General features: G+C 39.3%; 1 pseudogene; it reads left to right on the top strand.

Moving 5' to 3' along the window:
• Positions 1-10,078: 10,078 nt before the first annotated feature.
• Positions 10,079-11,378, top strand: LOC127682156 (tubulin beta-3 chain-like; annotated as a pseudogene).
• Positions 11,379-12,216: the final 838 nt, after the last annotated feature.

Below are 12,216 nucleotides of genomic sequence, written 5' to 3' on the forward strand. Positions count from 1 at the left end.
AGCATTTCTTTCTAGGCTGGTCATTGTACTTTACAGGTTTGAGAGCTCTCGGTAAGGTAAAATTTCTCCTCCAATATCATTTGTAATCCCTTCAACACTTGAATGCCATCTAGTAGAGATAAAGTTTCCAGATAAGTACCAGCTAGAAATTTCCAGTTTCTGTGACTCAAGTATGTGCTGGCTTTAGTAATAGTGTTGTATAGTCAAGTTCTAAAGAGTAACCTAGAGTATTGGCAAGAAGCTTTAGTAGTTAAGCCTATAGGACTTACTGCTTAACAACTCCAAAAGGGGCAACCCACTCCTAGACCTAGGGATTTTCATTTGTAAGACTTTTGTGTCTAAGGCTCTGACACTCCATTACAGTTGTTAGTTGATAAATTGAGAATATTTCAATTGCCTAATCTATCTCAAGCAACAGCCATTAGGGCATTATATGCAGTAGTGCTATAAGCTTTGGATGCAGAGACTCCAGTTCTAGAGATTGTATACATAACTTCATACATTATAGACAATAATCTACTATTGAGCTTTATTCTTGACCCTTTTTTATTTTTGAATGTTTATTAATTTTTAATACCTATTTGCTTATTCAGTTCTGTCCCAAGAATAAACTGCCTGGTACACATTGGGCAGCCACAAGGCTGAGACATATCAGAAATTATGCCAATGCCATACTTATATATTTGTCAGAGTTATGCAGAGAAGTACAACAATAAAGCAAATGGAGAGTCATGTAAGATGTTACTCAGAGAATGAGCAACTCATCTACATGAACCCATACAATACGTAGATCACAAAGAATGCCAGAAGTTGCCTTGAAAACTAGAGAACCCACTAATGTGAGTCTTTTAAGAGAGCGAGAGAATGGCTACACCTGAGTACATAAGTAAACAGAAGAGCCTCGGCAGCCAACTTTAGTAAAATATTTTCTGGTCTTGATAAAGGGCCATATTCAAAGCAGAAACTATATCATTTGAGGGCTTTCCTAGCATGTAGAATTCCTGGGTTCCATCCCAAGTGCCACATGAATCTAGTATTATAATACTACATATAATGTCAGTACTCAGGCAGTAGAGACAGGTGGCTCAAGTGTTGAAAGCTATTATCAGCTATATAACCTGTGGTTGTCCTGTAATAAATGAGACACTATATCCAAATAAATGAAGTAAGAGTGTAAAGATTTGCAGGCTCTAATAGGCTCTAACAGGTTCAAGAACACAAACCATAAGAGGAAGCGTGACAAACACACACAGAATCCTATTGAGAACATTTCTTCCTTTTTGCTAGTCTCCATGATTCTGTTTTGGCCTCAGTTTAGACCCTTCCATTGCCAGCATCATCTCTGAAGTGAAGCTACACACTGAAATCACTGACAAGATCTGTTTTCTCTTTCTACAAATGCATTTAATATCTTTAATATTAAAACCTGAGCAGCATGCATTTATAAACTTTGTTTTACTACTTCTAGACTGGTGTTCTTGGAATCCTGCACATTAGACAAGTATTCTACCAACAGAGCTACCAAGCAAGCTGCAAATCGGAGGACTAGAGCAAGGTTGAACAGCATTATACTGAAGCCCACTGCCCAGGCTCTTCCTTTCTTTACTTACCACTGTTGGTGTAGTCAATTGGCCTCTCTCTTTGATTGTCTCTCCCCTTCTCCTTGCTCTCCCTTCCTTCTAATGCTCTATTTCTCTATGTCCACTTCTTGTCATGGAAAACTTATCAAATAGCATAATTGCTAAATTAAGAACAAAGCCATCCATTAAAACCAGATGCTGCTGTTGGTCATGATGCTGCTCCATCACATAGACTATTTTATCACGAAGACTGTTACCCTGTTTGTGGTGAGGCCAAGAAGCTTGGAACTCACATGATCCCCATCATTATTAAGTTGCTTGTCATCATTTATTTATTTTATATTCACTACTTCTTTCTGGATACTCAGCTATACCAGTTAGGCTAACATCTGTAATATAGACCATATTTTTAAATGGTAGAAGAAACAAGTGACGAAAACAATGGCTTGAGGCTGGCTTGAATGATCAGTTCAAACCAACGAGAAAAAGACATTTTCTTGACACTTAAATGTGCTTCTTTAATATAATACTTTATCTTAATATGTGAATTTAATAAATTTCAAGATATGAAAACTAGTTATACTTTAAGAAACAATGTGTACTAGTTGTATTTGTTGATTAGGTTCAGCATGATCTTTCAATGAATACACAGGGTGTCCTGTCAAAGCCTTGTGTTCATGAGAAGCAACTCTCTCCATCCCTACCTTCCATCTCTTGCTCTTCCACACATTTTCATCTCTCTCTTTCCTCTCTCAGATTATCTCTCTCCCCCTCTCATACTTCTCTATCCTTCATTATTCATGGTTGGTTAATGACAAAATGCATCTATTTCCTTTCCTTATATCAAGGAGAATTCCTAACTATTGCTCTGGTACCTATTTGTCACTCTGCTCTCAATCTTATAGCACATTTGATTCACTTCCCCATGTAAGTCACCAGGGCACAGAAAGCTGTATTTCCTCCATAAGCAAGGCAGTTGTATTCATATATAAGCAATGTATCAATAACACAAAGTATGAAAATAATAAAGTTCTTTACATTATGGCTCCAGTTTCCCATAAGTCCTCACAGTCATGCATTTTTTTTTTTTTTTTTTTGCTGTGTTAATTTTACTCATGAAAACATTTGAGTTAAAATTTCTGAGATTTTTCTGCTCTGGAGTATGCACATAGCCAGATAAAAGGCTAAACTGGTGTGACTTCACATCAGGCTAACTTCAGAATGAAACTCGTTCTCAATGAATACTGCAAACTCAAGCTCATCAGATCTGTGGAGTGATGAAACATGAGCCACTCTGCAGGAGTCTTGGAGTCCCACTTGATTCACAGTTATACCTTCCCGTCACAGCATTCCAATAAATGGTGTAAAAATGGCCAGAAGTATTGTTTCTTAGAATTGAATTGGATTTTCATTCAACAGACACAATTCTGGGCTACATTTTGTGCTTTTTCAGCACTGAATCACATGCAAATGTTTTACATGCAAAATTATAGGAATATTTTCATTTAGGCCACTTGAACACCTATAACTAACCTCACACTTGCTCCTTAAGCAAGGTAGGAACTCATTAGTGTGCATGATGAGCTGACCATTTCCTCAATTATTCTTAAAGTTATACATTGTAAAATTATTTTCAGAGAGATGAGAGAAAAGATCAAGAATAAATTCATTGCATTATGGTATAAAAGGAAAATCAAGATAGCAACAGGTTCTGTTGAAAATCATAAAAACTGTCCTATGGAATGGCAAGATGCAAGGAGATGTCTGGTCTGTCTGAAGAGTTGGATTGAAACTGTTAGGCTCAAGTACAGATTTACCTCTCCATGTACACAGTGGGAAAAATTTAAGTTATAAATATTCTGTTGTCTATTAAGGGGTTTTATTTTTAATTTCTGTTTCATTTTCAGAATATCAGACTATTGATTTTACATGCTGGACTATGGTAATTCTCCACTGAAACTCTAAAGAGAAATAGTAATGTGCACACACACACACACACACACACACACACAAAGATAAGTTTGAGTGGGAAGTTACAAAGTGTCCAAATTCATAATATTGTGATAAAGACTACACAGGTAGAAAATTATTGCAGGTGGGAATCCTGATGAACAGGGACAGAGACTATATATTATATATTATACTTAAAAATGAGAGGTTCTAAAACATATGGACAATATGCAGAAAAAATGTTCATGAGTTCATATAGTCAATTTAAACACACGTATTTTGTAATATAATGGGGTTACAGTATAAACATTGAATAATTTGAAAGTTTTACATATTGAATATAGATAGTGCAGAGAGAGAAACCCAGAGCAGAGACAAAGAGAAGGCATTATTTGAAATGGTCTTGTTTATTGCTGGATACTTTGGCAAACTCCAGCAGAGGTTGGGAAGTATGGCAAGAGGCCAGTAGTTTTGTTGAGTTGAGAGCAAAGAACATGTTCATGTAAAAATAATGGAGACAAGAGGTTGCCGTGGTAACACAGAAGCATGGGAAGCAAGGGAAGAGTATGAGAGAATATGGAGTCTCTCCCTAAGCACCGAGCTAAGGACTGATGTGCTTGGAGGTGGACAAAGCCACCCAGTGCCAGGAATGGAAATCCTGTGTAAATAAATATATCATGGCATAAATGACTTCTGATCATCTGCTAAGGAAGAATCACTTGCAGTCACGAAGCCTTACTGAGATTTCCAGAGAACAATGGATTAGAAGGGTGGCAAAATTGGTTTTAAACTAATGGTGTCTCTCCTCACATTTTGTCTGGGATTGGTAATATAATTGGTAATTATATAACAAAATGGGACATATATGCCCACAGACATATTGGTCTCCAAGGAAGTGAGGATTTAAATATACTTAGATGAATACATAATTGAGGCTTTTGATCTTAAATTATAGATTGAAAAGCAAGGGGTAGGGAGATTAACCTACCTCAGATAATAAAAACTTAGACCTTGGTCTCATTATTAAAAGTTAATCATATATGAACAAAACAGGAGATAGTAAGAGCACTATCTCAACAGACTATACATTTGCTGAGTTTGTTTTTTATTGTATATTTTCTTTATTTACATTTTAAATGTTATGACTACTTTGAGTTGTTTTAATTATCAAAATGCATATGATTATGAGTTTGGTGGTATTTATGGTATTAAAATTCTTCTGAGAGAGAAATCAAGCTATTTCCAGTTGTATTTTCCCTATAGGTTCCAGTTACTGGACCAAGGTCATCCTATTTTGGGAGAGAGGCTCTGTATTTATTTTAACAGGAAAGAAGAAAAGGCTTTGAACTCCTTCCAAAGTAATATGGCTCAGATATGATAGGGGAAAACCTCCTGAAGAGCTCAGTCACCATAAAAGAAAAAATTCAAGAAATCCAAACAGCACAGATAACTTGATCTTCTGATTCTGCTGCATGGGAACAGCCCAATAACTGCCTTAGACATAAAAAAGTTTCTAGCCAAAATTTCAGCTAAAGTTAGACAATAGATTTTAGTGATAGTGGAATCCTTGAAATTCATCATGCCATCCTTCAGATGGTGTGAAGATTTATTGCAATTGGTTATTGATCAAATTAAATCATAAAAAGACAGTTACCTTTTACCTGCTCAAACAGTGAGTAAACTATTTTGGATATTAACCCTCTATCAGATACAGGATTGGTAAAGATCTTTTTCCAAACTGCAGGTTGCTCTTTTGTCCTATTGACAGCATCCTTTGCCTGGCAGAAGCTTTTCAATTTTATGAGGTCCTATTTGTCCATTGTTGGTTGATCTTAGAGACTGAGCCACTCATTTTCCTACAGGAAATTAAAATCCCAGATCCCATGGAAGCAAGAAGCTCCCAGCACCCAGTGGTGATGACATGAGCCAAAACGCTCAACAAAGGGGAGATAGAACCTATAGAGACCACCTCCAGTAGATAGGCACAGCCCCCAGGTGAGGGATGAGGACATCTATGCATGTCAAAAATTTTAACCCAGAATTGTTCCCATCTAAAGGACATGCAGAAACAAAAAACTGGGCAGAGAATGAAGGAAAGGTCATCCAAAGACTGCCCGGTAGCCTCCAGTGGCTACATTCGAGCCGGGTACCTGGAAACAGAAGCTGGGGCTGGATAGTAAGGTGGCGAAAAAGAGACAAACCAGGACATCAGATCGCTGATCGAGGTCCAGAGTTTAATGGGTGACTGAGATTTTAAGGTTTAGGGGCGAGACCCTTTCCCCCAAGGCTGGAGAGTCTCCTCAGCGGGCGCTGGCTCCTCTACTCCGTGGGCATTGGCTCCACTGCTCCCCTCTTAATTGAGGAAACTGTAGATCCTGAAGAACTTCACCTTGGTCTGAGTGTTCTGCCCCAGGACGGGAGGCTTGTGGCTAACTGAGGTCTAGAAATCTCTGCTCAGAAGGCTGAGGGGAGGAGGGCACACTGCCCTACCTAGGGATCCATCTGATCTGCAGACACCAAATCCTGACTAGTACAGATGCAAATACTTCAAGCCAAACATCAAACTGAGCCCAGGAACCCCAGTGTAAGAGCTAGTGGAAGGATTGACAGAGCTGAATGGGATTGCAACCCCATAGAAATCAAAACAATAACAAGTAACAGGACCACCCAGAGCTCCTAGGGACTAAACCACCAACATGGTATATAAGGTATACATGGAGGGATCCATGTTTCCAACTACATATGTAGAAAAGGACTCCCCTATCTGGCGTCAATAGGAGGGGTGGTCCTAGGTCCTGTGAAAGCTTGATGCCCCAGCATGGGGAATGTTAGAGCAGTGAGGAGTGAGGGCATGAGTGGGTGGAGACTCACTGATACCTCAGAGACAAAGGGCAGGGGGTGGGATGGGAGTTTGCAGAGGGGAAACTGAGAAGTGGGACAATATTTAAAATCTAAATAAATAAAATAACTAATAAAAATAAACCTCCTTATTCCAAAACCTCAACAAAAGGCCAAAAAAGACCCCAAACAAACAACAATCAACAACAAAAACAAGAAAACACTTGTCATATGGAAAATAAAAAAGCATTTTTTTTCTTCCTGCAGACTACAGAATAGGTATTAGTGGCAGTCCTAGGAAACCGGTTCAACACACTGGTTTGTAATTCTATGGAGATTTCAAAGAAGTTTGGTTGACATTAGTCTGGCAGAGAAAATGGTGAATCGTAAATGGAGAAGACTCAATCCTGGCTAAAAATTTAGAGCCTAAGAATATTCTTTGTCATCTAAGTTGTTTTGTAATTGATTAGTACTTATCAAATTACATTTATTCAGCAAAAGTAAACTTTATCTGATATCAGTACTGATATAAAGTGTGTGTTTGTGCATATGTGTGCATGTATGTTTATATATGTGTAGATAATTATGTGTATGAAGTACTTTGCACTCATGTGGACAACAGAGAACAGATGCCCCTCAGAAGCCATTCTCGTTGCTTTTCTTACAGACTCTCTCCTTAGCTCTGAGTACTGTACATAGGCTAGCCTGGCTGCCACCGTGCCTCAGAGATCTGTGTCTGCACATCCTCAGCACTGTGTTTACAAGTATACAACTCCACAGAGGATCTTTTCTTTTTACATGAGTCTGGAAATCAAATGTAGATTTTTTTCTCTTTAAACGGAGTATTTCACTTTATAAAACTAATATGATTAAAAATATAGTAAAAGGTAAACTCTATCATAACATTTGGTGGATTATCCTAAAATGATTTAGATTTATGTCTTTAAAGTAGAAATGTATGCAGCCACTAATTTTAGATGTTTTCTCCAGAGTGACTTTCATATAATTATTCAGAGATACTATGTTATATACAAGGCAATGTAATGAGACTGATATATTATACTTCAAAGTAATGTTGAATCACATGCCTTCCTGAACTCCACATCACTGGAAATAGTTTGTGTTATATTTTGAATGCTAAAAAGATAATTTTCAGCTTTAGAAGCTGAACATTCTCACTTGTATTTGTTATAATTCTTTCTAACATCTGTCTTATTCATCAATGGTTGAATGAATGTCCAGCTCTTTTAGCTAAAATTGTTTCTGAAATCCTAGATTTGGTTCATTTAGTGTCATCTTCTTTGATATGAGATGGAAACACTGCACCTCTGCTTTATCCTTCCCTGCATCCACCTTCTAATTGAGTGTGTCAGGAAGACCATGTGAATGTCCAGTTGGGGTTAAGGAGGTCCACATCTATGATCAGAGCATGGTTACCCTCAACTCACTCCCGGGTCACTCGCTTTGGATCCTGTGATTACCACATGTGATAGACTTATTAACTTTTTAAGTCAATCTTTTATTATCTGTGTTGCTTTTTTCTTTTTAAAATATATACATTTAGCATAACTAAATGTATTTGAGGAGTTAGCATTAAGAAATACTCTTTTTTGATATATTTTTTATTTACATTTCAAATGATTTTCCCTTTTCTAGTCCCCCACTCCCCAAAAGTCCCATAAGCCCCCTTCCCTCCCCCTGTCCTCCCACCCACCCCTTCCCACTCCCCCATTCTGGTTCTGCCCTATACTGCTACACTGAGTCTTTCCAGAACAAGGGGCCACTCCTCCGTTCTTCTTGTACCTCATTTGATGTGGGGATTATGTTTTGGGTATTCCAGTTTTCTAGGTTAATATCCACTTATTAGTGAGTGCATACTATGATTGATCTTTTGAGACTGGATTACCTCACTTAGTATGATGTTCTCCAGCTCCATCCATTTGTCTAAGAATTTCATGAATTCATTGTTTCTAATGGTTGAATAGTACTCCATTATGTATATATACCACATTTTTTGCATCCATTCTTCCATTGAGGGATACCTGGGTTCTTTCCAGCTTCTGGCTATTATAAATAGGGCTGCTATGAACATAGTGGAACATATATACTTATTACATGCTGGGGAATCCTCTGGGTATATGCCCAGGAGTGGTATAGCAGGATCTTTCAGAAGTGACATGCCCAGTTTTCTGAGGAACTGCCAGACTGATTTCCAGAGTGGTTATACCAGTTTGCAACCCCACCAGCAGTGGAGGAGTGTTCCTCTTTCTCCACATCCTCTCTAACACCTGCTGTTTCCTGAATTTTTAATCTTAGCCATTCTGACTGGTGTAAGGTGAAATCTCAGGGTTGTTTTGATTTGCATTTCCCTAATGACTAATGAAGTTGAGCATTTTTTAAAGATGCTTCTCAACCATCTGAAGTTCTTCAGGTGAAAATTCTTAGTTTAGCTCTGTACCCATTTTTGATAGGGTTATTTGGTTTTCTGGGGTCTAACTTCTTGAGTTCTTTGTATATATTGGATATTAGCCCTCTATCTGATGTAGGCTTGGTGAAGATCTTTTCCCAATTTATTGGTTGCCAATTTGTCCTTTTGATGGTGTCCTTTGCTTTACAGAAACTTTGTAATTTTATGAGGTCCCATTTGTCAATTCTTGATCTTAGAGCATACGCTATTGGTGATTTGTTCAGGAACTTTCCCCCTGTACCGATGTCCTCAAGGGTCTTCCCCAGTTTCTTTTCTATTAGCTTCAGAGTGTCTGGCTTTATGTGGAGGTCCTTGATCCATTTGGATTTGAGCTTAGTACAAGGAGACAAGGATGGATCAATTTGCATTCTTCTGCATACTGACCTCCAGTTGAACCAGCACCATTTGTTGAAAAGGCTATCTTTTTTCCATTGGATGCTTTCAGCCCCTTTGTCGAGGATCAAGTGGCCATAGTTGTGTGGGTTCATTTCTGGATCTTCAATTCTTTTCCATTGATCAGCTTGCCTGTTACTGGATCAATACTATGCAGTTTTTAACACTATTGCTCTGTACAAACAATATAAAGCACCTTGGGGTGACTCTTACCAAACATGTGAAAGATCTGTATGACAAGAACTTCAAGAATCTGAAGAAGGAAATGGAAGAAGACCTCAAAAATTGAAAAATCTCCCATGCTCATGGATCGGCAGGATTAATATAGTTAAAATGGCCATTTTGCCAAAAGCAATATACAGATTCAACGCAATGCCCATCAAATTCCCAACTCAGTTCTTCATAGAGTTAGAAAGAGCAATTCTCAAATTCATCTGAAATAACAAAAAAACCCAGGATAGCTAAAACTATTCTCAACAACAAAAGAAATTCTGGGAGAAATCAGTATCCCTGACCTCAAGAAATACTCTCATTAGAGATATTGAAAAGAAATGATTTCAAATTCACTTCTTTCAGGTCTTCAACCTTCTGATAATTAGTATCTAAGAGAGTAAACTTAAGATGATTGTTTAGAGCTTAGCCTGGAACAGTGCATAATTATATTAGTACTTAAAATAAATAGTACATGAATTATAGCATATATTAGAGATTAAATTTAAAAGAATTTATAGAGTTCAATGATTTATAAAATTATCTTGACTTGTTCTAAAACTTATCTAGCTCTGAAGAAATCCTAGCTCTGAAGCTCACTGTCTGCCTGCCTTTTTGTCTCTAGCTGCATGAAGTCAGCATGAGGGAGATCATGCACATCCAGGCGGGTCAGTGCAGCAACCAGACAGAAGCCAACTTCTGGGAGGCCATCAGTGATGAGCATGGCATAGATCCCAGTGGTAACTATGTGGGGGGGGACTCAGACCTGCACCTGGAGCTCTTCAGCGTGTACTACAATGAGGCCTCCCATCACAATTCGGTCTGGAGCTTTGGACATCTATTCAGGCCTGACAACTTTATCTTTGGTCAGAGAGGGGCTGGCAACAACTGGGCCAAAGGGCACTATACTGAGTGAACAGAGATGGTGGACTCAGTCCTGGATGTCATGCAGAAAGAATGTGAGAAATGTGACTACCTGCAGGGCTTCCAGCTGACACACTCACTGGGTGGGGATATAGACTCGGCCATGGGCACACTGCTCATCAGCAAGGTGTGTGAGGATTACCACAACTGCAACATGAATACCTTCAGTGTAGTGCCCTCACCCAAAGTGTCGGACACTGTGATGGAACCTTACAATGCTACCCTGTCCATCCAGCAGTTAGTGGAGAACACAAATGAGACCTACTGTGTCGACAAAGAAGCCCTCTAAGAAATCTGCTTCTGTATACTCAAGCTGGCCACGGCCACCTATGGGAACCTCCACCATCCTGTGTCGGCTACCATGAGTGGAGTCACCAGTTCTCTTCGGTTCCCTGGTCAGTTCAACACTGACCTCTGCAAGTTAGCTGTCAACATGGTGCCCTTCCCTGCCTACATTTCTTCACGCCTGGCTTTGCCCCACTTACAGCCCAGGGCAGCCAGCAGTATAGTACCCTGACAGTGCCTGAGCTCACCCAGCAGATGTTCGACTCCAAGAACACGATGGCTGCCTGTGATCTGCTCCATGGCCGCTACCCGACTCTGGCTACTGTCTTCCATGGGCGCATGTCTATGAAGGAGGTGAATGACCAGATGCTGACCATCCAGAGTAAGAACAGTAGTTACTTCGTGGAATGGATCCCTAACAAAGTCAAGGTAGCCGTTTGTGACATCCCACCCCATGGGCTCAAGATGTCATCCACCTTCACTGGCAAAAACACAGCAATCTAGGAGCTGCTCAAGTGCATCTCAGAGCAATTTACAGCCATGTTCCCCACAAGGCCTTTCTTCACTGGTACATGGGAGAGGACATGGATGAGATAAAGTTCACTAAGACCGAAAGCGACACGAGCAATCTGGTGTCTGAGTACCAGCAGTACCAGGACGCCACTGCTGAGGAGCAAGGGGAAATGTATGAAGATGATAATGAGGAATCGGAAGCCCAGGGGCCCAAGTGAAGTTGCTTGCAGCTGGGGTGTGGGGCTAAGTGGCAGCCAGGGCCAAGACAAGCAGAATCTGTCCCCCAGAGCCATTTAGCCACTGACATTGCCCCCAGCTTTGTGTCCCATCAGCTCATTAGGGAAACCTAGGGATCCCAGGTTAAAGTCCTTCAGTATCTATGGCCATCCCTACCCCACGTGTGTCCACTTGGCTCTGTCCTCCCCATTTTAGCCACCTCTGTATTTATGTTGCTTATTTGTCTGTTTTAGCATGGCTCTGGGCCTGATGTTTTATGGTTTGTTTTGTTTTTTTTTTTAATTGGGTTGTATTTATATTTGAGGGGGAAAATAATAAAGTTATTGCTGTCTGTCAGAAAAAAAAAAGAAATCCTACATTTTGTGTTCACTGAAAGATTAAAATTCTCCAGATATTTTATATACTCAATTTATTTAATTTTAATAAAATAACTTATTATACTAAATTTTTCTGTGCCTCTACATATATTTCATTTTGATTTTGAAAGTGTTATCTTGTTCTAACACTGCATGTGTATGTATATCTGTGTCTGTCTGTAAAATGTGACACTTTGAAGCAGAATTATGAAAGATGATATGATCAAGGTTAACTTTCAGAGAGGTATTTACTTTATAACAGATTATTTACAACTATGCTGGAATAATTGAGTGAGAGAATACTGTGCCATTTGAAAAGCTAGTTTTAACAGCCAGGCAGGAATGGCGCACACCTTTAATCCCAGCACTCAGGAGGCAGAGGCAGGCGGTTTTCTGAGTTCGAGGCCAGCCTGGTCTACAAAGTGATTTCCAGAACAGCCAGTGATACAGAGAAACTCTGTCT

The sequence above is a fragment of the Apodemus sylvaticus genome, chromosome 1 (genome assembly GCF_947179515.1).
Source record: "Apodemus sylvaticus chromosome 1, mApoSyl1.1, whole genome shotgun sequence".
In the NCBI taxonomy this organism is placed as follows: domain Eukaryota; kingdom Metazoa; phylum Chordata; class Mammalia; order Rodentia; family Muridae; genus Apodemus; species Apodemus sylvaticus.